General features: G+C 43.1%; 1 protein-coding gene across 12 annotated transcripts in view; it reads left to right on the top strand.

The window, feature by feature from the left end:
• TANC2 (tetratricopeptide repeat, ankyrin repeat and coiled-coil containing 2) overlaps positions 1-27,546 on the top strand; it is a 702,540-nt gene that overhangs the window by 7,749 nt on the left and 667,245 nt on the right. For all 12 annotated transcript variants that reach the window (XM_089774011.1, XM_089774007.1, XM_089774012.1 and 9 more), the window contains exon 2: positions 27,062-27,116. The gene's annotated coding sequence lies outside the window, so the exon portion shown is untranslated. The remainder of the gene's footprint in view (positions 1-27,061; positions 27,117-27,546) is intronic.

Raw genomic sequence — 27,546 nt, 5'->3', positions numbered from 1 at the left:
AATAAAGATATTGAACAAAACCAACCCTAGAACCGAACCTTGGGGCACTCCGCTAGAAACCGACCGCCATCCTGACATCAAACCGTTGATCGCTACTCGCCGGGCCCGGCCTTCTAGCCATCTTTCTATCCATCTTACCGTCCAATCCACATTCCCTGTTTATCCAATCCACATTCCCTTAACTTTCTGGCAAGAATATTGTGGGAGACCGTATCAAAAGCCTTGCTAAAGTCAAGGTATATAACATCCACTGACTGTTAGGGAGCCTCCTCCTGGTGACCCTGGCTGACCCCTAGTCTTCCATTGAGTTAATCACATCTGGCCCCCACCCTCATGTGTCCCTTCCCATGTTATCATTTGTCCCTGTACTTCACTCCCATTTAGCCTCTGTCCCAGTCTCACTACCATCCCTCCTCCCCCACTGTAGCAATTTCATGTATCTTGTGTAGTGAGTCCCCCTATATCCCATGGCACACTACCTGGCCTCATGGGTATGGGGCTGTGAGAAACACAGCCTCTTCTTCTCCCTCTCCTAAGTTGGGGCTGCTTCTTCCCAGGAGTGTCTGCTCTTTGTTCTGGTGCCACAGTGGCCTGTGGTTGGTAAAATGCATAACTGCACCGCTTCTCTGGGTGAATGTGTTTTTTGCTGAAGGAAAAAAAAAATCTGTGCAGGACATGCAGTCTGTGCACGTGGAGTAGTACAGAACTCCCCCAGGAGTAACTGATGCACAACAGAATCCAAGTTGTTCTTCTAAAGCTATATTAGGTATATAACTCTAATGGAAGAGCAAAACTGGTTTTGTGATACATTTCTGTGTGTTAAAACAGTAATATAAAGTTAGAAGACTTTCAGTTTAAAATACTTCGTTAGCTACTTTGGCCTTCTGTTTAGACAGAATTTATTATTGTATGTTTCTAATTCAGCTTGAAATAAAAATGTTTCTTTTTATACTGGTAGACAAACCTATAGCCCTGAAAATAGTGACTTTTTAAAATCAAATTTTAATTTATGAATCTTTAAGAAAACAGACTGCATAGTTTTGTACATGCTTATCAATAATTATATAAAAATAAAATAAATATCTCTAACTTGGAAGCTACTTGGTTTTTGTGCCACATCTGAGAGAGTACATAATTTCAATGGAATCAGTATTCCACTCATAGAAATATAGTTGACTATTATAGATTGAGCACATTTTATTGGCTTTGTATATTATCTATACACAGCATGTCTTTAAATATGCCACCATAGTAAAATGTTTGATATTAAAAAATATATTTTGGCTTTCCTGCCAGGGATTTCTTACTAGATCAGCTGTAATTGCATGCTTCCTTAATTCTCCTCCTTTTAGTTAGCAAGGTTCTGAAAATTCAAAAGCATTGCTTACCAAATAAGAAGCAATTGTAAACAGTAACCCATAGGCCCTGATCTTGCAAAGATTTATGCATCTACTTAACTTTTAAAGGACATGAGTAATCTTGGTGAGTGTAGTGGGACTATATTCGTGTGCATAAAGTTATACACATGCATGCATCTTGGGAGTGTAGTTCTATATAGGAAAGGCATTATGTGAACTAATGGCTGGGGAATTATATAATAGAGCAGTATACTTTTTCAAATTGATAAAAGTAATGAAAAAAATCAGATGAATCATGCTTGTTGACATTCCAGTTATTACCAGTAGTTATCACTTATTCACTGTTTATGGGAAGAACACATTTTTGGCTGAACAATTGTGGTTTAGAATAGACTAGTGGTATTGTTGTGTCAGGGCTAAAGTTAAAATTGAGTCAATGTTGAATTGAAGGCATGTTTTATGGTACAATCCCATATTCATATTTTTTAAGTTTGGGAGTAATTTGTTACACACTGCTATTCTATTCATATTTAATAAGGATTAATTAGCTAAAATGGCATAAATCCAAAACTAGGGTCCCATCCTGCAAGTTCTGGTTTAGGAGAATAGTCCTTATTTTGTAACACAAGTAGTCCCATTGTTGTAAACTAATTTCACATGAACTATCAAAGAACCATTTGATTGGGATTTTTGATCGCACAATGATGGGCCATAGTAGAGCTAGATATATTTGCTCTCTCTGTTCATGACACTTTATAACTGCCGGGGCAAATTCCCTGTACACAACCAGGTTAGTTGCAGTGGAAAAAAAGTGCAGATACAATGGTAAGTTAAAAATCACAGCTGATCTTCCCCTCCACCCCATCCCCCCCCCTTTTTTTGGTAACAACTTAGATTTAGGCTGCCACTTCAATGTTTTCGGGCAGCTTTTTAAACTATTGAGTGGTTTCTGTGTAGTGTAGTTACAGGGATGGCATTATAAAGTTTTTTGTTTTTGTTTTTTTGTTTAACAAAGAGGAATGTCAGAACAAAAATGTGCACCTGTTTGTATTTCCCAGTTGTCATTTTCACTTCCAGTAGGGGGAAGGTACAGCAACACCATCCTGCTGGGTAGTGTTCCCTCAGCAGCACAGCTTCACAGGTGAGTAATCAGCTCTGCCTAGTCAGAGGCTCAAGGCTCCCTGCACAGAGCTGACTGACTGAGAGGGGCTGATTAATCATCTGTAAAGCTGTGCTGTCCCACAGCTAGAGGGAACACTGGTGCTGGTATATCTCTGCCATTGGTGGATACCCAGGGCTTATAATAACTTTTGCATTACTTCATAGACAACAACTCTCTTCTACTCCTATACTAATAAATATTAATTTGGAGCCTGAAACTTACTAGATTGTGGGGTGGCTTCTACCTTTGCCATTTCTGCTGCCATTTCTACAGTGAGCTGTTCCTCAGGGGTGGCATCTCAAAGCTCCTGGCTGTAGCTGCTCCTAGGGCAAAGTCTCCTCTGGGCCAGAGTCATGGCAATCAAGCCGGTTTGACTTGATTCTTTCTTTGACAGGGTGACTGATTTGGTGCAGGGGAGGGAATGTCATCTGTATATCATACCTGAACTTTGAGTTGTTTTAACACAGTCCCACATGCCATTCTGGAAAATGTGGTCTTAACAGACCTACCATTAAGTGAATACGCAGTTGGTTAAAGCAACTGCAAACGAAGAGTAACTATTAATGGAATGATGATTAATTGAGGGGTGTCATAGGAATCTGTTCTTATTGTGGCAGTGTTTAACATCTTTAATGCTGACCTGAATGTAGATAGAGCATACTTGCCAAGTTTGCAGATGACTTAAAGCTGGGGGCAGGGAGGGGTTGCTGGTACTTTGGAGACTATAGCTAAAATTCAGAGGGATCTTGATACATTGGAAAACAGGGCTACAGACAATAAAATGAAATTCAGCAAAGACAAATGTAAGGTTCTGCACTTGGGGAAGAAAAAGTGAATGAATAAAAACAGAATGAGGGAAAACTGGCTTAGAAGAAGCATTGGTGAGAAGGATCTGGGAGTTTGCAGTGGATCACAATCTGAGCATGAATCAGCAATGTGTTGCTGTTGCAAAAAAAGTAAATGTAGTTTTAGATTGTATTAAGACATAGCATGAAGTCACAGGAGGTGATAGTACTGCTCTACTCAGTGCTAGTTAAGCTTAAGTTGAAGTGCTGTGTATGATTTTGACCATTCTAGAAAGGAGGTAGAGAAACTGGAAAGGATCCAGAGGCGAGCAATGAAGATGATCAAAGGGATGGAATGCAAGCCATATGAGCAAAGGCTGAAGGAAATGAGTATGCTTAGTTTGGAAAAGAGAGTAAGGGGGGGATATAAAAGCCATCTTCAGATATATGAAAGGCTGCTATAAAAGAAATGGAAAAGTTCTCTTTTTGCCACAGAGGGCAGGATAAGAAGCAGTGGGTTCAAACTACAGCATAGCAGATAAAGGTTAAATTTCAGGAAAAACTTCCTAGCTGTACAAACAGTAAGAGAATGGAACATAGTGCCTCAGGAGGTTGTGGAAGCTTCTTCATTGAAAATTTTCAAAAAGAGACAGAATATCCATATGTTTTGAATGTTTTTACACACCAAATCATGCCTCTTGGCAGGGGTTAGACTAGATGACCCTTGTGGCCCCTTCTAACCTTATGATTCTATGAAAAGTGAACCGCTTACATATGAGGAGAGATTCAAAAGGCTGGGACCGTTCAGCTTGGAAAACACAAGATTAAAGGGGGATATGATAAATGTCTGTAAAATCATGACTGATATGGAGAAACTGAATAAGGGTGAGAAAAAGGTAGAGGAGTTGCACTATATGTAAGAAAGCAGCATGATTGCTCAGAGCTCCAGTATAAAGAGGGAGAAAAGTCTGTAGAGAGTCTTCGGGTTAAGTTTAGAGGTGGGAGCAACAAGGGTGAAGTGGTGGTGGGTGTCTGCTATAGACCACCAGCTCAGGTGGTAGGGGTAGACAAGGTTTTCTTCAGGCCACTAACAGAAGCTTCCAGATCACAGGCTTTGGTTCTCATTGGGGACTTCAATCACCCAGACATCTGTTGGGAGACCAATATAGCAGTACACAGACAATACAGGAAGTTTTGGGGGAATGTTGGAGATAATTTCCTGGTACAAGTGCTGAAGGAATCCATCAGGGGCTATGCTCCGCTTAATCTGTTGCTCACAAACAGGGAAGAATTAATAGGGAAAGTAGCTGTGGGTGGAAACCTGGGAAGCAGTGATCATGAGATGGTTGCATTCAGGATCCTGATCAAAGGAAGGAAGGAAAACAGCAAAATACAGATCCTGGACTTCAGAAAAGCAGACTTTGACTCCCTCAAGGAACTGATGGGCAGGATCCTCTGGGATGCTAACATCAAGGGGAAAGGCATCCAGGAGAGCTGGCTGTATTTTAAAGAAGCTTTATTGAAGGTGCAGGAACAAACCATCCTGATGTGCATTAAGAAAAGCAAATATGGTAGGCGACCAGCTTGGCTTAACAGCAAAATCTTTGGTGAGCTTAAACATAAAAAGAAAATTTATAAGAAGTGGAAACTTGGACAGATGAATAGGGAGGAGTATAAATATATTGCTTGAGCACACAGGGGTGTAATCAGGAAGGCCAAATCGCGACTGGAATTGCAGCTAGCAAAGGATGTGAAGGGCAACAAGAAAGGTTTCTACACGCATGTTAGCAATAATAGGGACATTAGGGTCCCACAGCTTCCCTCACTTAATGATGGAGGTAAACTAGTGACAGATGATGTGGGAAAAGCTGAAGTACTCAATACTTTTTTTTTACCTCTGTTTTGACAGACAAGATCCGCTCCCAGACTACTGCTCTAGAGAGCACAGTATGAGAAAGAGGTGGAAAGCCCTTGGTGGAGAAAGAACAGGTTAAGAACTATTTAGAAAAGCTGGACATACACAAATTCATGGGGACATATCTGAGGGTTCTAAAGGATTTGGCTGATGTGATTGCAGAGCCATTGGCCATTATCTCTGAAAGCTTGTGGTGATCGGGGGAGGTCCTGGATGATTAGAACAAGGCAAATGTAGTGCCCATCTTTTTTTTTTTTTTAAAAAGGGAAGAAGGACAATCCAGGGAACTACAGACCTGTCAGCATCACCTCAGTCCCCAGAAAAATCATGGATGGGATCTTCAAGGAATCTATTTTGAAGCACTTGGAAGACAGAAAAGTGATCAGAAACAATCAACATGGATTCACCATGTACAACAAGTCATGCCTGACCAACCTGATTGCCTTTTATGATGAAGTAACTGGCTCTGTGGTGGACGGGATATACCTTGATTCTAGCAAAGCTTTTGATAGGAAGTATGGATTGGATAAATGAACTGTAAGGTGGCTAGAAGCTTAGATTGTGGGACTCATCGGGTAGTGATCAACGGCTCGACATCTGGTTGGCATTTGGTACCAAGCAGTGTACCCCGGTGGTCGGTTCTGGGGCCAGTTTTGTTCATCACCTTTATTAATGACCTGGGTAAGGGGATGGCTTGCACCCTCAGCAAGTTCGCAGGTAAAACAATTTTACGTGGAGAGGTTGAAGGGTAGGGATAGGGTCCAGAGAGACTCGGACAAATTGGAGGATTGGTCCAAAAGAAATCGGATGGGGGTTCTACAAGGACACAATCTCAAGCACTGCTACAGACCCTCAGGACCGACTGGCTAAGCAGCAGTTTGGCAGAAAAAGACCTGGGGATGAGCGTTCCCGCTAACATTTTCTATCCTTGGGCAGGTGGAATTTTCTATCCTTGGGCGGGTTGAAATTTCTTGTGTAACACCAATATTGAGGTAGTGTATGGATGTGAACACCAACACACACACACTTACTTTTGACAGCCCATATATGTGGAAGAAAACCTATTAAAACAAGCGATAGTTAACAAGGAGCAATACCTATGATATTTAATATGAAATCACATATGCTATGTATTAATTAGTAACACAAGATATTAAAAAATCATTAAGATGAGATCTGCAACACTCAAAAAAAAATCTGTTAAATGAATCTCTCTCTTACCTTCAGCCAGTGGTTCCCAACCTTTTTGAACATGTCGATTCCTTTTCAATCTATTAAAATTTTATGCCTCCCTCCAAACAATATTTGATAACATTTTCAATGATTATCTAAACAAATGTAGTAGTATTGAGAGAGAATACAGGGATGTCCACATTTAAATGTAACAACTTTGGGGTGCCATATACTTTTTTTTTTTTTTTAAAATACAATTTTATTGGATCTACCCATCCATTTTTGCTAGTGGCCCAACTAAACTCTATCGGCCACTCTAATAGATGTTGAATGGTTAGAACAGGGTGACGTATTCCTGTAACATGATTGTTTCAGAAAAAGAGAAAAAAATGGTAAAAAGTGACTGACCCATTTATAAGCCAGAGTATAGTTGCAGCTTGTCAGCTTCAGCGCAGGCTGAGAGATGGGCAGACCGCAAGGCGCACAGAACCTCTGAGCTCCCGTTAGCTGCTGTTCACTACCAACGGGAGCTGAGAGGCTCTGTGCCTGCAAGCAAACAAATGTCCTAGCAGAGTACAACAGAGTCTGCAGCACTTCCCAAGGTCACTTCCCAGCCCAGCAGGGCAAACCACTGGCACGCTGGGATTTTTTTATCCATGTGGAGCGTCTGCAGGCTTGGAGCCTATCAGCTCCCAGTCCCTGCCTTTTGTCGTTCTGGGTCAGGGGGAGCAGCAGAAAGTGGTGGCCAGCATGTCCCTTGGCCTGCTCTGCTTCCTCAGCTTCCGTCCCCTGCCTATTCACAGAGGATATGGTGAAGGGCTCTAGTGGCCAAGAGCCTGCCCTGGCACTCTTCCCTTGGCTGGTTAGAGAGCCTTGGGGGAGGGGGGGAAAAAAGGAAAAGAAAAATAATGATGGGCCCACCATGGGACTGGGCTGGAGCATAAACTGCAGCACAGCTGGTGGTGGGAGGATGGATGGTCGCGAATGGCGAGCCCTGGGCAAGAATCATCTGGTGGAAAGTCCCAGTCCCGCAGTGGGCCCAATCCTTACTTTTAAACTCTCCACAGACCCCCTACAGTACTCCATTGTGGACCACCTTAAGCCATTAACACCTACTTAAATTTTGTTTGAAATGTAATCTTGTATATGTCCTTGCACACACTCACCCCATGCAGCCTGCCTTCTCTTCTCCTCTGCCCCCAACTCAGCCGTAGAGAGAGGACTGCAGCAAGTGAGTTAGGGACACCCTAACAAACTCTCTCTCCCCATCTCCACTTCACTGCACAGATGCCAGCACCCACACACCTCCTTTCCCCCACCTATCCCTGTACAATCTGTCCCCACTAGCCCAGGTGGGGGCTAGGATATAATCCTGCTTCTCAGATTAGCAGGCACCAGCAGTCTGTCCTGTTCTAACTCCCAGCTAAAGCACAAACAAATTATCCACACCTTTCCCACTGCACAACACAACCCCCCCCAACTCACCTGAATGCTAGCACCCAGCCACCTCGTCTTTCCCCACTTACTCCATGCAGTCAGCTCCTTATCTCCCCAGGAGGCTCAAGAATGCTGAGTTCCTGCTTCTTCTCATGCAGATAGGACTCTCCAAACGCCCCTCCCCTTTTACTCCACCTCAGCCGATCACTTCCTTCCCCCCGCCATTTATTGTCTCCCTTGTTTACCTGCTCTGGGAGCTGCTCAGTTTGAAACACAGAGCAGCTCAGTTTAGCTACTTGCTTAGCGAGATGATACCCACTCCCTCCCTCCCTGCTGGTCAGCTGAGCTCCCTGCCTGTGTGAGAGCTTTGAACTTTTGAGCAGAGGTCAGAAAACAGCTGCAAGGATGCTCAGTTTACAGGAAACTTAGCTGGGGATTACAATGGATGAGAAGCTGGATATGAGTCAGAAGTGTGCCCTTATTGCCAAAAAGGCTAATGGCATCTCTGGGTGCTTTGGTAGCAGATCTAGATAAGTAATTATTCCCCTTACTTTAGCACTAGTGAGGCTGCATCTGGAGAATCGCATCCAATTCTGGGCCCCGTAATAAAGAAAAGGTTGTGGACGCATTGAAAAAGTCCAGCAGCGGGCAACAAAAACGATAAAGGGGCTGGAGTGCATGACTTACAAGGAGAGGCTGAGAGGTTTGGCTTATTTAGTCTAAAGAAGAGAAGAGTGAGGGGGGATTTGACTTCAGCTACCTGAAGAGGAATTCTAAAAAGGATGGAGAGAAGCTGTTCTCAATTGTTACAAATGATAGAATGAGGAGCAATGATTTCAAGTTGCAGTGGGGAAGGTCTAGGTTGGATATTAGGAAAAACTGTTTCACTAGGAGGGTGATGAAGCACTGGGATGGGTTGCCTAAGGAGGTGGGGATGGAGATTCCACTCGAGGTTTTTAAATTCTGGCATGACAAAAGCCTGGCTGGGATGATTTAGTTGGGATTGATCCTGCTTTTAGCAGGGGGTTGGACTCGATGTCCCGAGATCTCTTCCAATCCTTTGATTTTGTGTAACACAATCCGGGTCCCCCATTAAATTAATAGGCAGCAGGTTTCAAACAAAAGGAACTACTTCTTCACATAATGCATTGTCTGCTTGTGCAACTTTTGTCAGAGGATGTTGTGATGGCCAAAAGTAAAACTGGATTTTGTAATGGGAGTATGACTCACCACTGTGGCCACTCCTTCTGGCTGTCTGGGGATTAGCTGTATATGCCAGTATACCCTCTTTTTGTGATGTGTTGCTATCATCATGTCTGCTCCAAGGACCCACATCACTTCGAAGACTCTGGTGTTGTCTTCATGACACAGCCCTTCTGGTTGTCCCATATTCCAAGTTTCCAGTATCATCGTCCAGTCGCTTCCTCAGTAGTGAGTGGAAGATGGGAGGGACCTGCATTCCAGGCTTTAGGCTCACCACCCCGGCACACTGGATAGCTTTTCAGAGATGGGCTTTCCTAACTGTGTGCGCGTGCATGCACGCTTGCACCAGACTACCTTGTCACACAGTACATCAACAGGATGTTCTCGGTGGTGCTGCAGGTGCTTGTATATCGCTGTAAGCATTTCGGACATCAACGCAAGGCAGTCTGGAAAGGTGCATGACACACACAACTTCAGGAATGCTGTACAGAAAACAGCAGGTGTGGACTTTCTTTCAAAACCATAAGATTAGAGTAATCTTGGGAGACTCATTTTACCCCTTATGGTCCTGGCTCATTAAACCACACACAGGGCATCTGGACAGCAGTAAGAAACGCTTCAAGAATAGGCTGAGTTGATGCTGCATTATAGTAGAATGTGCCTTTGACGGATTGAAGGGGAAATGGAGGTGTCTCTGACAAGCTAGACTTTATAGAGAATATTCCTGTGGTCATAGCCGCATACTGCATTTTGCATAATCGGTGTGAATTTAAAGGTGACATGTTTGCTTGCGGGTGGAGCATTGAGGCACTGCATTTGGCAGCAGTCAGAGGAGCTCAAAGGGCTGCTATTAACATCAGGGAGCCATTGAGGAAGTACTTTGACAATGAGGGACACTAAAATGTACTGCATCCCATTAACACCCTATGTGTAACACATAAGTGCAAAGAAAATGCTTGAACAACTTGTACCTGGAACTGAAGTTGTTGCTATGGATTGTGAAACAGAAAATAAAATAATTGTACCATTAAAATGTTTTGCCTTTATTGATCAAGAAAAAGTATTTGCAGCACAGCATAGCACCCATGTAAGGGAGGATCTTGGAAAAGGTAAAACCTCACAACTGTTCCGCTGTCATAATCAAACTTGTGAGAGGTGTTGGAAAGCAAGGGAAAGTGAGGATTTCCAGTGAGTGAAAAGGAATGTGTGGGAATAGAGTGGGGATTGCTGGACAAAGATTTGTGTATGTGCTGCAGGGGAGATTGAGGCCAGATCTGCTCACTCTGCAGCTTGATTAAACACTCAGGCATCTTGGTGTGTTCCTGCATGACCTAGATCATGCGGTCAGTGGCATCTTTCCTATCCTGCCTTTTCATTACCCATCACTCCTCCCGCTTCTTAGCCTTTATGGAGAAATGCTTTATGACTTCTTTCACCAAATGCTCCCTTTGCGTTTGGGCCTCTTTCTTATCTGATGCAGTCTTGTCAGTAGGGGAAAGGCTCTGTGTCCTCAAGGTCTCCTCTGTAAAATAGAATGTACAAAGGAGGGATTGTTAAATTCTACCTCAGCATTGAAAAATTTCACTTATAGGTACCTTTTGCAACATATGCAATCACTTTCCCATCAATCTTTGCAAAGATGCACACCTATGCAGGTATTGCAAGCATGTTGAGTTTTTGGGGAAGGCAGAGCTGAGGGGTGTGCATAGGGGCAAAAGCAAATGTAGTTGTGAGTTGTGGAGCAGCTTTGCAGGGAAATCACTCCTGAGGTTAAGGAGGGAAACCAGGGCTCAACTTCTGGATGCTAGTGGCTTTTGCCTTGCTCTATATGCATCTCATCTATGTGCCACTTTGGTTCCTGGACCACTGATTGCACAATGGTATGGAAGGGTGTCCTACAATCGGGAAAGACACATGGCTGCACCGCCTTGGAACCTATGTGAGAAAATTAACAAGTATCTCAGGTAAAGTTTCCAGAGCATCTTTCAGTAGGATTCCATTGACATCTTGGTGTGCATCAACACCCTGTTTAGTCATAATGATTAGCTATGCATACATTACAGAAATACAGCCAACCTCCCACTTTTCTGGGCTGTCCACCCACGTCTGCACTCCTCAGGCCAAAGCCACTTATCTTGCATCTGATCTCCTGCTTCCTCTCTCTCTGTAGTAGCTGCTGAGACTGCCTGCCCCACTGGGTGACCCTGCTGGGCATCCCACTTCCTTATCTAACTCTAATCTATCACTTCATGTATTACTTCATCCTCCAGGTTGAGCCCTTGTTCTGCTGACTCTGTGCCCTCTGAAGAATCCACAGGACTCTTGACAGTGGAGATGGGTCACCTCCCAGAATGGTGTCCAGCTCCTTATTAAATCAGAGCAGTGGTTTGCCTCCCTCACTGTGTGATATGACTGCCTGAGCTTTTCTGTTTTCACTCTGCAATGCAGTGTGACCTGCTTATAGCCCTTTTCACACAAGCTTTGTGAAATGTTCCCAGAAGTGTCCCAATTCCTGTATGTCCCTTGTATTTGGGACTTCAGACTCCTCCCCACACACTGATCCATTCTGAAAGGCTCCTTAGTGATCTCAACCTGGAGAGCGTTTGAGCAATAGCTAGCCATGATTAGCTGGGAAGACGCCATGAAACCACTCCATGCTCAGCCAGCGAGAAGGACATAGAATTTAAAGTTGCCAGGGCTTGCAGGGGGAGGGACTGTTTGTTGTGTACCTCTGGCTGCTTGGGGGCATTTGTGGGGAGCTTTCTGGAAGGCAATATATGCATGTTAGATGACAGTAAAAGGAGGGCAAAGAAAAAAATTCCCTCACGGAGGTGGAAGATTATTGATGCTGAAACTGGGCATTTTTTGCAAAATGCTGTGTTGCATTATGTGTGCTATCTCAGTTTTGTCACCAAAAGTCACTTTTTTGGTGACAAAACGTGGTAGTGTAGATGTAGCCTAAAACAAAACAATAAGAAGTGGGTGGGATATGGGTATATGAGGCAAATGAGCAGGGCTCGACAAATAATGTAATCTACTCGCTCGTGGCGAGTAGATTACAACCCGGAAGAGCCGGTGCAGAGCGATCTGTGCATGTGCAGAACAATCTGCGCATGCGGAGAGCGCAGAACCGCACGGCTGGCGAGCAGGACTCACCGCCGCTTGGCGAGCCCTGCAAATGAGGTATCATTAATTCTCACATAAAGGACCTGGGTTGCTGCAAGGATGGTGTCTGTGTTGGAAGTGACAGAAAACATAAGAAATATTCGAGAGGAAAATAAAGTATTTAGTTTTCGCTATGTTTAGTTCAAACAGTGACATTTTCAGGAGGATATGTTGGCAATGCAGAAATATGTTTTGGGAGGGAGACCACTCCAGCATAGGGAGAAATACATTGACACATTATATTTTTGTTGTTGCAGTATCCTTTATTGAATACAAAGATGAAAAGTTTATTGCATGTTTTAATGGGACAGCACTGACCTCCCATGCTGACCCCCATCTGGTCAAGTTCTTGTTCTTGCACTGTCTCTTTAAAGAGTCTTTTTTGCTACTTGGCCTTCTGGCCAAGTCACACTCTGGGTGAAATAATCAACCTCCTTACGGGGTACGCACTTTACAGGAGCCTATCCCTGTGCCCTCTGCTAGCGTCTCCAAGTCTGTTTCCCTCTGAGTGTGGTACCTCCAGGGATTTCCCTCCTGGAGACAACTTCCGCAGCTGGCCTCGTGGTCTGCTGTCCTTAAGCTCTGCACTGCATTGATTGCTGCTCTGTTTGGCAGTGCCCTTTGTAGGCCTTCCTGGTCCTTGATTGGTTGGTTCCTCTGGTGCCACACTTCTTGGAGGACCTCTTTATGGTTTCTTTGAGGTGGGGTGTGGCTGGATCATCCCGTCCGACAAGCAAGTGTGGTGTCTGCCTGAAACAATGGCTGCCCTGTCCTCTGATTTCTCTCTCCTGGGCCTACCTCATCTATGAAGCTTTAACAGTTTGTGCACTGATTTTTTTCCCAGTGTTCTCTGTCAGGCGCCTGCAGAGTTACTTAAAGTAATCTCTACCCTTAGTAGTTCTTGTTCCTGGTTTTCCAGGGTTTTCCTCTCAGGTGTCTCTACCTAGAGAATATTCACAGTCCTGTGGCTCACCTTTGCCTCCTGGATGCTAGGGTGTCTATGTGCAGAGATTCTAACTGTGTCTAACAATCTTACGCTGCCTGAAGTAAACACTTCTTTTTTTCTTGCTTTGTGAACTGGAGGTCTTCCTGTTCCTTTCTTGCTGCCTGTCGTCATATCAGCAAGTTATCTTCTCTGTGGACGGAGCTTGCAGAAACTATCTGTGCTACTCCATGCTCTGTCCTACGGTCCTGTTTCCTACCCTACTCCTTCTCTTTCCTCTCCCAATTGAGGTGAATATGTCTGGGGCTCCCTATTAACTAGAATACTAAGTTTTTTTTAAACTTGCATTCCCACAACCTTTTGTTGGCCCTTGACCTGTCTGGGTCTCTTTGGTAACCAGATGAGCCCAGGTCTCTCTCTGGGTTTCTGCCATAGCTCTCTTACCTTCTGGATAAGTTTTCTCCAGTACCTGGGGCTTCCTTGTCTCATTTTCCCTCTCTGCATGGGTCCCAGTCTTCACTAGTCCCTCCCTTAGGGTAGTATTAGACTGAGTCCTCCCCTTTGGCACCCCCTTATGCTTTCTCTGGGATGTGTCTCTTTATACAGCCCTTCTGGTGGCAATGGAAGCACTTCTTGTGCCTTCCACTGGTCACAAGCTTCCCATAATTGATGTTTGGCTTAGCTCTTCCTTCAGGGCTAGCCTGAGCCTTGAAAGTTCCATTGTGACATTCTCTTCTTATGTGCCCTGAGTCCTCACAGGCCCAACATATTTGTGGCCCCTCTGTTATCCTCACAGGCCCAACATATTTGTGGCCCCTCTGTTATCCTCATAGAGGGTACTCTCCCATCACTCACTCTTTAACTGGGTGGAGCCACCTTGCCCCATCCTAGTAAGGGCACTCTTTCCAATGTCCTTCACGCCCACAGGAGTAGCAGTTCCTTGGCCTCAGCACTGGCCTCCACTGCACACTTGTGCTCTGGATTAATTTAAAACAGACCAGATCTTGTCATTGCAACCACATTTGCTACTAAAAGGAGAACATGAGATTATGTTTCTCTTTTATGTTTTTGTTTTTTGGTGCTTAATATATGGGTAGAGCTACAATAGTAATGATTCTTGAAGTCTTACACTTCTATGGGAATTTCCAACCAGTTTTCTTCAGCATGCTAAGGTTTCATGCTGTAGAACTATTTAATGTAGGGTCTTTGGAATTACATCAAACTTTAAGCTAATTCTATTAGTTGATACTAATACTCTTAAACATTCATCTTATTTTTGTTGTCCAGAAGGTATTGGGTTGTGTGGCTATTTGTGCAGAAGTTCTCAACATCTGAAAAATAATAATTTGTAAATTCTCTGTTTTTGCAAGTTTGGTAAATATAGTTGGGATGCTCCTTGGTTTTCCATTTTATAGTCTGAATGATAATTATATTGTTTGTTCCCTACATCTCTATTGTAGGACACCACTCTTCTGAAACTGATATTATCAAAATGTGCATCTGTCTTTATTGATTCACAGCCTTTGCAGTTCCATTGGATTAGCCTAACATGAGTCTTGTGGTATGCCTTTCCTGTTAGGTATATATACAGAATGTTATGACACATGTAGTTACGCATATATCTATGTCATGCTGATTAGAAAATGCACTACAAATTTTTAAAGAGATGGACAGTCTAATGTTCATATTTTCAAATTGGGGTCTAATGCACTTTTTGTTACAGATTGGACCTCGCTTGTCCAGGACCCTCAGGACTTGACCTATCCCAAATGAGGGAATTTGCTGGATATGGGGAGGTCCCCAGCCACCAGCCTCCCAGGACACTCCCCCTCTCTGTGGCTGGCTCTGCTCTGCCACACTGCCACTGGAATCTAGCCTGCAGGGTTTGGACTTTGGTCTCCAGCCTGCTGGGGCTCCCAGAGTTAGAGCTCCTCAGCTGCTGCGGACCCACTTCTGTGATGCTCCTCTGAGATCCCCAGGGATGGGGCTTGTTGGTCGTGCTGCTGCCTTGCTTAGCCTGGTCTCTCTGGTGATGGGGCTCGCCAGTCCCACTTCTGCCCTGCTCGCTGGGACTCCCTGGGGCTGGGGTTCCCAGCCGGTTAGCATTTCTGGCTCGTTGGCACTTTGATCCAGTAACATCCATGGTTTGTTGCTGGATCAGAGAGTCCTGGATTTCGGAGGTTCAGCATTGTAATATCTTTCATTTAAAATGTTCTTTTGATCATAGGGGATAGTAATATTAGAAAGTTTGGGGGGACATCTGTCCAGACTTCTGATTTAATAGGGTATTTATTAATAGAGAATTTTAAGTGTTTTCCTTAAGATGCTGGAATCTGCCATCTTACTTTTTGAAACATGATTTTGTTTGAGAAACCTAGCTTTACTAGTATATGGGTATGTTGGCATTAAAAATGCTGCTGCCACAGTGCTGTGATGTAGACATTTAGTAGGCATTGTTCCCTCTGACATTTCTGTCCTTGGGCGGCTTGAAATTTCTCGTGTGCAATACCATTGTTGAGGTGGTGTGTGGATGTGCACCACTAATACAAACAAAAAACCTATTTTTAAAAACAGTCCATAGGTGTAGAAGAAAATATGTTCACACAGAACAATGCCTACAATATTTAATATGAAATTAAATAAAAAGAAAAGTAAGTGTATCATCCTTTCTAACAACTCAAGCTAGTAAACACACCAAAATGCATATTATCCACAGAGCTTTAAGATGTGAAACAAATCTGAGTCAACTAGAAATAGTCATGCTCACCTTGCAAATACTAATACCATATTTACTGACACTGGAAAGAGAGTAAAAGGTATTCACTCAGGCTTATACGGTTTCTCTGGGGAATGTTTAGATCCGCTACATAAGAACAAGTGAAACAGAGACCTATAAAAACAGATAAAAGTTCTCCTGGTTTGAAATTTACACCTTGTGTGTGTGTCACCAGTTCAAAGAGTAGAAACCCCAGAGCAAATTTACACATGGCTTCAGGGTTTATAGACTGATGAAGGTTTCAAAGAGCTTGCCAGTACGGTTTCATCTAACAAAACAACTAGCATTACGCCTAGTACTTGCTACTTCTGACTCATAAGAGCCAGAACTCTACTACATAGCAAAGATCTGGCTGTAATGCAATACAGTTGACTGTGTATTAATTAGTAACATATGATTTAAAACAAATTAAGAGCAGAGTTTTAAATATCTGCAATACTCCAAAAAAATTCTGTTTAAATAATCTTTTTTTCTTTCTTACTTTAAGCCATTAACACCTATGTAAACTTCGTTTGAAATGTAATCACGCAACTGTCCTGACGCACACCAACCCCATGCAGCCTGCTTCTCCCTCAACCCAGACAGAGGACTGCAATCCTGACTCACTTGCTGCAGTCCAGAGGACACCCTAAACAAATTGCCCCTATCCTTCTTTTGCTGTAGACGAGTTAGGAATTGGAAGAATTCTTTTGTCAACCTAGCAGTGTCTACATTTTGGGTTTAAATCACTTAATTCTTCTCCTGTGCAATGTAATTAAGCCAGTGTGGTTTAAATAACCTAACTTTGTACTGTAGATCAGCTCTGAGAATGCTAGAGATTGGTTAAAATCTGCATGAGCAGTTTCCTCTTGTTAACCGTTAGCTAATTTTTAATCTTTCTTCTGCCCCTTGATGCTTACTACTGCATTATGTAATCAATTTTTACAGCTTTTTAAAGTAATTTTCCCTCCATTGTTACCATGTGTCAGACCTGGAACCAAATGGAACAGTCTTCAATGTGCTGTTAAATACACAAAGCAAAGACACTGAAAAAATTGAAGGAAAAAACCAGTTCCACATTTCAATTTTAGGCATTTAAGAACTACTTGTAACAAAAGCAGGTAAATAGAATTTCAGACAAAAGTATTATTATTTATTTAAATTGACAGTGCCCTTTTAAAAAATTTCTCAATTTTTTGTAAGCTATTTTGGTGCTCTATGATCTACTACCTTCTTAATTGTGTATAGTGCTGGTGTACTAAAGAAAGAGTTTCTTACTTGATTCTTAATAATTTGAGACTCAGGGAGTGGATCCTTCTTTGGCAGTGTATATGTAATCAGTGTATTATCAGACTGACCATCTCTTTGAGTTACTTCACAAACACAAAAAGAATAAAAAAAACCAAACCCTAAACATTGATTTTTTTTTTTAATTTGGCATTGGCAATCTTGTTTAATTAAAATACTGTACTTTCCTGAATCTCTTAAGCAGTTTTATTTTATCATTAGTAACCTTTAAAAAGAGAATATATCTGTAGAATTGAAAGTACTTAGCTGATGTATAAAATTTGATGGCAAACAGGGACTAGAAAGTATTTCTGTATATCTGTTGAATACAGAATCTCTGTACAGGAAACCCTCTCCTTGCTATGGCCCAAGTTGGGGGCAGCCTGTGTATCTGACGAACCTATCCCAAGGATTGGTTCTAGGGCCAATTTTGTTCAACATCTTTATTAATGGAGCTGGATGAAGTGATGGATTGCACCTTCAGCAATTTCACAAATGATACTAAACTGGGGGAGAGGTAGATATGTTGGAGAGTAGGGATAAGGTCCAGAGAGACTTAGACAAATTGGAGGGTTGGGCGAAAAGAAATCTGAGGTTCAACAAGGGCAAGTGCCGAGTCCTGCACTTGGGACAGACGAATCCCAAGCATAGTTACAGGCTGGGGACCGCAGGGCTAAGCAGCAGTTAGTCAGAAAAAGACCTTGGGATTAGTGGATGAGAAGCTGGATACGAGTCAACAGTATGCCCTTGTAGCCAAGAAAGCTAACTGCGTATTAGAAGGAGCATTTCCAGCAGATCTAGAGAAGTGATTATTCCCCTTTATTTGGTGCTGGTGAGGCCACATCAGGAGTGTTGCATCAAATTCTGGGTCCCACTGTTATAGAAAGGATGTAGACGCATTCGAGAAAATACAGCAGAAGACAACAAAAATGATGAGGGTGCTGAAGCACATGACTTATGAGGCGAGGCTGAGGAATTTGGGCTTATTTAGTCTGCAGAAGACAAGTGTGAGGGGATTTGATAGCAGTCTTTAACTGCCTGAAAGGGGGCTTCCAAAGAGGATGGAGAGAGGCTGTTCTCAGTGGTGACAGATAACAGAATGAGAAGCAATGCTGTCAAGTTGCAGTGGGGGAAGTCTAGTTTGGATATTAGAAAAACTGTTTTACTAGGAGGGTGGTGAAGCACTTGAATGGGTTCCCTAGGGAAGTGGTGGAATGTCCAGCCTTAGAAGTTTTTAAGTCCTGGCTTGACACAGCCCTGGCTGGGATGATTTACTTGGTGTTGGTCCTGCTTTGGGCAGTGGGTTGGACTCGATGACTTCCTGAGCTCTCTTCCAACTCTATGGGTACGTCTAGACTACAGGCCTCTGTTGAAAAAGAGCGTCTAGACTACAGCCAGTTCTGTCGACAAAGCAAGCCGCTTTTTTGACAGAGTCTAGACACTCTCTTTTGAAAAAGCACAGTGTGGATGCAATAGTGCCTTTTTTCGACGTGTCGAAAAAAGGTGTTATTCCTCTTAGAATGAGGTTTACCGCCATCGACAAAACTGCCACGTTCTGTTGACTTACTGTTGACAGAACTCGGTGATAGTGTAGACGGAGGTTTAGTTTTGTCGACAAAAGTCTATTTTTGTCAACCAAACCCTGTAGTCAAGACACACCTTAAGATTCTATGAGTGTTTTGTTTTCAGAGCATGAATGCTTTTGAATAGTTTCTTTAAAATATTGTTCCTAATGAACATTTGAAAGAAGTTGTGGCTTTTGTGTTGAAATCTAAGCATCTGCTAATGATCTAGTATATATTTGAAAGTTTGTGGGTATCTGTTTTGTTGAAGAACTCTTCCTAAACAGTAAGAGCTAGGACCACTAAATTCACTATGCAGCTTCCTCTTAGCACAACTTAAAAAAAGCTAAGGATTTGGTTGTGCCAGGAAAATGGGATGTGCCTGGAATGGGATTGCTTCTCATAAAAGAAAAAGGGAGGGCTGTACTATATAATGACCAAATGGGACAGTAGGGGATATAGGATGGAAAGTAGAGACAGTTATACTGTATAATGACCACAGGGTGGCAGCAAGGGGCCAAAGATGGGGACTCAGAGAACACTAATCCCATTGGAGCAGAGGCAGAGAAAGGGACTATGTACTATATATGAGTGAGTTATTCTGTTTTGTGTATGTATCTGTCCCCCAACTGGAGGACATGTACCCTTTCCCCTTGCTATGCTTGCTGAAGCTGCAGCAACCATGGAGGAGGGTGCTTTTCATGTGCCCCATGCTGCTGTGGTGAGAGATCGCTGGGGTAGTCCTCTTTCATTGGGACAGTTTGCATACTGACCTCCTCCTCCCCAGCTCCATCTGAGCCTACCTCCTCAGTACTCTTTAGAGAGGATGGGGAGGGGAGGGTACTGAAGCTTCCCCTCCCAGTTTGTATGGGGACACTACTGACTTGAGCAATGCCAGGTAAATCTAGTTTACTACAGATATAGTGAACAGAAGTGATAAATTGTAACAACTGTACAAACACGTTTGCTGTATAAACACTTGCATGTACCTCCAGGACTCATTGAGAAAATGTATATCGATGACACTCAAATCTGTATTAAGATAGCAGGACACTAGATTTGACTCTTTTGTTATTACAGGTTGAACCCTTAATAGTCCATCAACATCTGTGGTCCAGCATGCTCTTGGGTGTTATGGATAGCTGTGCTGAAATTATCTTTTTTTCCCTTGGGGGAAAATAAAACTAGCATGCTTCAAAGCGCAGGTGCTCAAAGATCGCAGGCTAATTCAAATGCAAAATGGAAAGTTATTTTGACCTGTAAAGGGAGACTTTATGAAAGGCTATTTTAAATACTATATTCTCACATACTGAGGCCATCATAGTCTGTAAGCCAATGCAGGGTCTGCTCCATCTATATTTATCATCCCATATATCTAGTAGCTTTGGTCTTGCATTTAATCATCCTACTATATTTAAGAAGTGAGAAAGTTACTTAAACAGAAGATAAAAGGTACAGTGCCAAAAGTAAAATTCCTGAAAGCTGCATGGCAACTTTTCAAAGACACCATAATAGAAGCTCTTCTCTAATGTATATCCCAAGTTAAAATGCAGCGAGAGAACAAAAAATTTGCAACCATGACTTAGCAACCAAGTAAAAGAACCAGTGAAATGTATATAAAGGCATCATTTTAAAAAGTGGAAGTTAAATCTTAGCAAAGAAAATAGGATTTTAAACTATCAAATGAAGTGTAAAATATTATTAGGGAGGGCAAAAAGTAATTTGAAGAATAGCTATCCAAAAACTAAAAAAAAAAGCAAAAAAGCAAAAGGTTATTTTTAAGCACATCAAAAGCAGGAAGCCTGCTAAACAAACAGTGGTGCCAGTAGACGATTGAGATACTAAAGGAGTGCTCAAAGACTCTAAGCTCGTTGCAATGAAACTTCATGAATTCTTTGCATCAGCCCTCACAGCTGAGGATGTGAGGGAGATTCCCAAAGCTGAGCCATTCTTTTTAGGTGACAAATCTGAGGAATAGTTCCAAATTATGGTGTCATTAGAGGAGGTTTTGGAACAAATCAATAATCTAAACAGTAACAAGTCACCAAGACCAGATGGCATTCACCAGAGAGATCTGAAAACTCAAATGTGGAATTGCAGAACTCAGTAACTGTGGTTTATTAACCTATCCTTTAAATCATCTTCTGTAGCAAATGACTGGAAGATGGCTAATGTGATACCAATTTTCAGAAAGAGTTCTAACGGTGATCCTGGCAGTTACAGAGCAGTAAGTCTAACTACAGTAATGGACAGATTGGTTGAAACTGTAGTAAACAACAAAATTGTCAGACGCATAGATGAACATAATTTATTGGGGAAGAATGAACATGGGTTTTCTAAAGGGAAATCATGCTTCACCAATCTACTAGAATCCTTTCAGGGGGTCAGTAAGCATGCGAGCAAGGGGGAGATCCAGTGGACATAGTGTTCTTAGATTGCCGGAAAGCCTTTGACAGGGTCCCTCACCAAAGACTCTTTAGCAAAGTAAGCTGTCATGGGTCAAGAGGGAAGGTCCTCTCATGGAGTGATCACTAGTTAAAAGATGATAAACAAAGAGGACTAAATGGTCAGTTTCCAGAATGGAGAGCGGTAACTAGTGGTGTCCCGCAGGATTCTGTACTGGGATGAATCCTATTCCACATATTCATAAATGATTTGTAGAATGGGGTAAACAGTGAGGTGGCAAAATTTGCCGATGACACTAAACTGATCAAGATAGTGAAGTCCAAAGCAGATGCTGAAGAACGTCGAAAGGATCACACCGAAGTAAGTGTGACTAGACAACAAATTGGCAGGTGAATTTTAAATTTTGGGGAATGCAAAGTAATGCATATTGGAAAACATAATCCCATCTATAGGTATAAAATGTTGGGGACTACATTAGCTATTTCCACTTAGAGATCTTGGAGTCATTGTGGATAGTTCTCTGGAAACATCTACTCAATGTGCAGCAGCAGTAAAAAAAGCTAACAATGTTAGGAATAATTAAAAAAGGGATAGAGAATAAGGCAGAGAATATCTTATTTTGTCTATATAAATTCATGGTATGGCCACATCTTGAATACTGTGTGCAGTTGTGGTGGTCTCATCTCAAAAATCTTGGCATTGGAACAATTTCAGAAAAGGACAACAAAAATGATTAGGGGTTTGGAACTACTGCCACATGAGCAGAGATTAATAGAACTGGGACTTTTCAGCATAGAATAAAGGAATCTTTTCAGCTTAGAATAGAGGGGGATATGAAGAGGTCTATAAAATCATGACCAGAATGGAAAAAGGAGAAGTTATTTACTTGCTCTCATAATACAGGAACTAGGGTTCATCACATGACATTAGTTGATAGCAGATTTAAAACAAAAGGAAGTATTTCTTTGCATAAGGCAGGTTCAATACATGGAGCTCCTTGTCAGAGGACATTGTGAAGACCAGGAGTTGAACAGGGTTAAAAAAATAACTAGATAAATTCATGGAGGATTTAGCCAGGATGGGTAGATAAATAGGAGGATTGGGCCAAAAAAAATCTGATGAGATTCAACAAGAAATTCAGAGTTCTGCACTTAGGATGGAAAAATCCCAAGCACTCTTACAGGATGGAGACCGATTGGTTAAGCAGCAGTTTGTCAGGAAAGGATGTGAGGGATTACAGTGGATGAGAAGCTGGATACGAGTCAGTGTGGAAGGCTTAATGGCATATTGTGGTGCATTAGTAGGAACATTGAAAGCAGATCTAGAGAAGTGGTTATTCCCCTTTATTCCCAGCAGGTGAGGCCACATCTGAAGTATTGTGTCCAATTCTGGACATCCCATTACAAAAAGTGTATGGCTACATTGTTGCCCTCCCCTGGACTTTCTCCTAAAATGATTAAGGGGCTGGAACACATGACTGAGGTGAGGCTGAGGGATTTGAGCTTATTTAGTCTAAAGAAGGGAAGGGTGATGGGGGATTTGATAGAAGCCTTCAACTATCTGAAGGGAGTTTCCAAAGAGGATGGAGAGAAGCTGTTCTCAGTGGTGACAGATGACAGAAGAAGGTGCAGTGCTCTCAAGTTGTAGTGAGGGAGGTCTAAATTAGATTAGAAAATGTTACATTAGAAAAACCTATTTCACTAGAAGGCTGGGTAAAGTACTGGAATGGGTTATCTAGGGAAGTGGAGGCTCTGGATGGGATGATTTAGTTGGGATTGGTACTGCTTTATTGCAGGGGGTTGGACTTATAGACCTTAAGGTCAGAAGGGACCATTATGATCATCTAGTCTGACCCCCTGCACAGTGCAGGCCACAGAATCTCACCCATCCCTCCTAGAATAATCCTCTCACCTATATCTCAGATATTGAAGCCTTCAAATACTTTGAAGACCCCAAGATGCAGAGAATCCTCTAGCTGTGATCTGTACCCCATGCTACAGAGGAAGGCGAAAAACCTCCAGGGCCTCTGCCAATCTACCCTGGAGGAAAATTCCTTCCCGACCCCGACCTCCTGAGGTCTCTTCCAACCCTATGATTCTATGAATGATGTCCATTGCCTCTGTTTGTCAGAAGCTGAGAATACGTGATAGGGGAGGGATCACTTGATGATTACCTGTTCTGTTCATTCCCTCTGGGGCACCTGGCATTGACCACTGTCAGAAGACAGCAGACTGAGCTTTTGGTGTGACCCAATAGGAAGTCATGAATAGCTCACAACTTCCTTCCTTTCTTCTTATTAATAAAATTAGAAGACGTACCCAGCGTTGCCCGGATACTTCAGGGCAAGGGTCTGATGGTGTGGGGGATTGGGCGTAAGGAGGCTCTGTCTGATGTCAGCCAAGATGGCAGAGCCCCATCCCTGCTGTCTACTCTCTTGGTGTGGCTGCCTCCAGTTGCCCCTCTGCAGTATGGCTCTCCTCTGTGCTTGCTGCCCCAAGTGGCTACTCTCAGTATCAGGTGTCTCCTGTCTGTGCCCCTCCCTTTCCATGTTATGGAAAACCGTTCCACTCCTATATTCAAATGTCTAGTGTTAGACTGTAAAGAAAATACAGTAAAACTCCGATGGTCCGGCATCTGACGGTCCGGCACTCCTGATGGTCCGGCACCATCAGGAACCCGGAAGTGCTCCGGGCAGCCGGACCATTGGAGCTGCTCTGCCCCCAGCTTCTCCGGTTCAGCCGCTGCTAAAACTGACCAGCGCTGAATCCAGGAAGCAGGGGGCAGAACAGCTGGAGTGCTGCCGGGTAGGTCCAGTAGCGCTGCCCCTCGGGGCTGCGGGACCAACCCAGCAGCACCCCAGCTGTCCCGGATTCAGCCACTGCTGATACTGATCAGCGGCTGACTCCAGAAAGCCAGAGGCAGAGCTGCTCTGCCCCAGCTTCCTGGAATCAGCCGCTGGTCAGTTTCAGCAGCAGCTGACTTGGATACACCTGGGACAGAGCAGCTGGGGTGCTGCTGGGTTGGTCCCCGCAGCGCCGAGGTTTGGCGCTACCAGACCAACCCAGCAGCGCCCCAGCTGCTCTGTCCCAGGCGTCCCGATTCAGCCGCTGCTGAAACTGACCAGGGCTGACTCCAGAAAGCCCGGGGCAGAGCAGCTCTGCCTCTGGCTTTCTGGAGGCAGCCGCTGATCAGTATCAGCAGTGGCTGACTTGGGTCACCTGGGGTGCTGCTGGGTTGGTCCAGTAGCGCCGAGGAGCGGCGCTGTGGGACCAACCCGTCAGCACCGCAGTTGCTCTGCCCCAGGCGTCCCCAAGAGCAGCTGGGGTGCTGACGGGTTGGTCTTGCGGCGCCAAGGGTCGGGGCTACCGGACCAACCCAGCAGCACCCCAGCTGCTCTGCTGCAGGCGTCCCCGATTCAGCCGCTGCTGAATCTGACCAGCAGCGGCTGAATCGGGGACTCCTGGGGCAGAGCCGGACTATCAGAAGGGAGGGCTATGAGGGGGTCTGGGGTAGCATCCCCCCACCCCACCCCAGACCCCTCATAGCCCCCCCTTCTGATAGTCTGGCATATCTGATAATCCGGCACCCCCTGGGTCCTAAAGGTGCCGGATTATCGGAAGTTTACTGTATTTGGAAAATTGAAGCCATTAAAAATGGCTAACAGCTATATTTGCAAAAGTTTTCATTGTTAAGTTTTCAACATCTTAAATGCAAATATTTTGTCACCACAATACTTTTGAGTGTTCTCCATTGCAATTAGTTTCCCATGTTAAATTATGAATTTTATGTCCGGGGCATAATATGTATCAGTTGAAGGGCTATACTCTTGTATTTGCAATGGTGGTTGAAGACTGTCAAAGCCTGCAGGGGGTAGGGCATGGAAAGGAGGAAACCATGTCCACAGTATTATTCTCTGCCCTAATATGTATTTGGCTTCACAACATGGAAAAGGGTGGGGGACAGGGTAGAAGGGTTTAACTGTCAGAGACATTTTATTTCCCCCTCATTTGAAGCATACAAGATTTCCCCAGGTAAAGTAATGCAGATTTTGTCAACTGTCACTGCCCCTTCATATTATAGATGCTACTATTACTTATTACTGTAGAGATCCCCAAATGAGGACTCTGCATGAGCTGTGTGCAACCCGATAGTCATCTAATTCATGTTCCTTAATGCATGAAAAGGTATGCACAAGCTATATAATCTATTAGACCTAAAAAGCCACTTTGCAAGACAAACTAGATCAGGGGTCTCCAAACTACGGCCCGGGGGCCGGATGCGGCCCGCGAGGCCCTCTCATCCGGCCCGTGGAGACCTTTTTGGATTCAAAGGCAGAAGAAGTGAGATTGTTTCAAAACGCATTTGAAGCAGATGTGGCCAGTTGCCCAGATGAACTGCAGCTGGAAGTCATTGAGTTGCAAGCAAATGACCTCCTTAGGGATAAGTTCAAAATAGGACTGGTGGGTTTTTACCAGTTTTTGCCCAAGGAAGACTTTCCTAATGTCAAAACTTTTGCATCAAGGTACCTTTCAATCTTTGGAACAACATACCTGTGTGAACAAACATTTTCAAGAATGAAATACGTGAAGAACAATTTGAGAACAAACTTGTCCGATGATAATCTCAGGTCACTGTTGATGTTAGGGACAACAAATCTAAAGCCAGAAATGTCTGCTATTTTGGCATCCAGGAAACAATTTCACCATTCACACTAATACAGGTGTTCATGTGTAGTGTATGAATGTGTTATTAAATAATAACTGAATAAAATAATATTAAATAAATAATTAAAAACAACATCCATGTTTTGATTGTTTTTTATTTGGACCTCAAGTGTGTAGTCGGCCCCCGAACTGCTGTTTGATAGTTAATGCGGCCCTCGGGCTGAAAAGTTTGGAGACCCCTGAACTAGATCAAAGAAAAAGTGTAATAATTAGGGGAGAAAACAATTTTTATCCAGCAGTATGTGCTAAGGGGAGATTAACAAAAGTAGTCACCAACAAGTGGGTAAATATCCTTAAGATAGGAATTCCCGGGGCGGGAGGGGAGGGAAACTAATATGCTTCAAGGATAAAAGATAATTTTAACCCAGCTATCCATAAACCTACAGAGATCCTAGACCACAGATGTTGCTGGACAATGAAAGTCTTGACTATAGAGGTCCAACCTGTAGTATCTGAGACACAAAGAACACTAAATCTGACTCTGTGTTAGTATATTGTTTCCTTCTTGAGACTGTTAATTCTGACTGGTCAGAGGCTGTTGCCAACATAGATTTACCACGGCATTTATAGAAGTAGTTTTATGTAAGAGACCGTGAAATCTAAAACATGCCGGAAAGAGAATATCAGAAAATTAGAGGCAAATACTGATTTTTTTTTTAAAGATTTCTTTTATTTAATGGGGTTAGGTTTACTGCTAGTATAGATGTTTTAGATTGCAAGCATTGGTTTCTTATTCAGCATTACAGAAACAGCAATTGATTTACCTTCTTTTGTTTGTTTCCACTTTCCTCCTGTTGTTTGGATGATAGCCTGATGTTGCCTTATCTTTGCAATGTTACTGGATTTAACCAGCAGGGCCAAAAATTGATCTCTTGTGTCTCAAGTGCAGAGTGATCTATATACTATCCTCCAGAACATAAACCTTTGGACTGAGTATATTCTACAGATTTTCATTGATTCATTTTTATTCTGTTAATTGATGGGTGACTTTAAGTACAATTCCCTGAATGAAATCTGTAGTATTAGGTGACTTCCATCCTCTTCCTCCTTTGTTTATTTTATTTTATGGTGCCTCCAAAAATTATAAAGTGAACACACAAGTATATGTTGTTTCTTCTTTTCAGATACCAGATTCTGAACTTTGTTTATTTTTCTCAGTTTTTTAAATTATTTATTTATTTTTTAGGTGGGGACGATTAATTGAAGAAAGGCCTCTGCTGACTTTTTTCCAGCTCCATCAGGTAATTCTGTACTGGCTGGTATGAATGGAAAATAGCATCAACACACTGATTATTCTCCTTCATTAGTATTGTTTTGTCAAATAGACTGTGTGCTTATGTATGTCAAGTATCAGAGGGGTAGCCGTGTTAGTCTGAATCTGCAAAAGCGACGAGGAGTCCTGTGGCACCTTATAGACTAACTGAAGTGTAGGAGCATAAGCTTTCGTGGGCAAAGACCCACTTCGTCAGATGCATGTAGTGGAAATTTCCAGAGGCAGGAATAAATATGCAGGCCAGGATCAGACTGTGAATGGCTTGCTAACTACAAAAGCAGCTTCTGCTCTCTTGGAATTCACACCTCCAGATCAGCTGCTAGAAGTGGGCCTCATCCTCCTTGATTGGATCCACCTGGTCATCTCCAGCCTGATCCTGGCCTGCATATTTATTCCTG

The sequence above is a fragment of the Pelodiscus sinensis genome, chromosome 29, assembly GCF_052426305.1.
Source record: "Pelodiscus sinensis isolate ZL-2025 chromosome 29, ASM5242630v1, whole genome shotgun sequence".
Taxonomy (NCBI): domain Eukaryota; kingdom Metazoa; phylum Chordata; order Testudines; family Trionychidae; genus Pelodiscus; species Pelodiscus sinensis.
The sequence above is the reverse complement of the archived record's forward strand: the minus strand, read 5'-3'. Positions and strand labels throughout refer to the sequence as shown.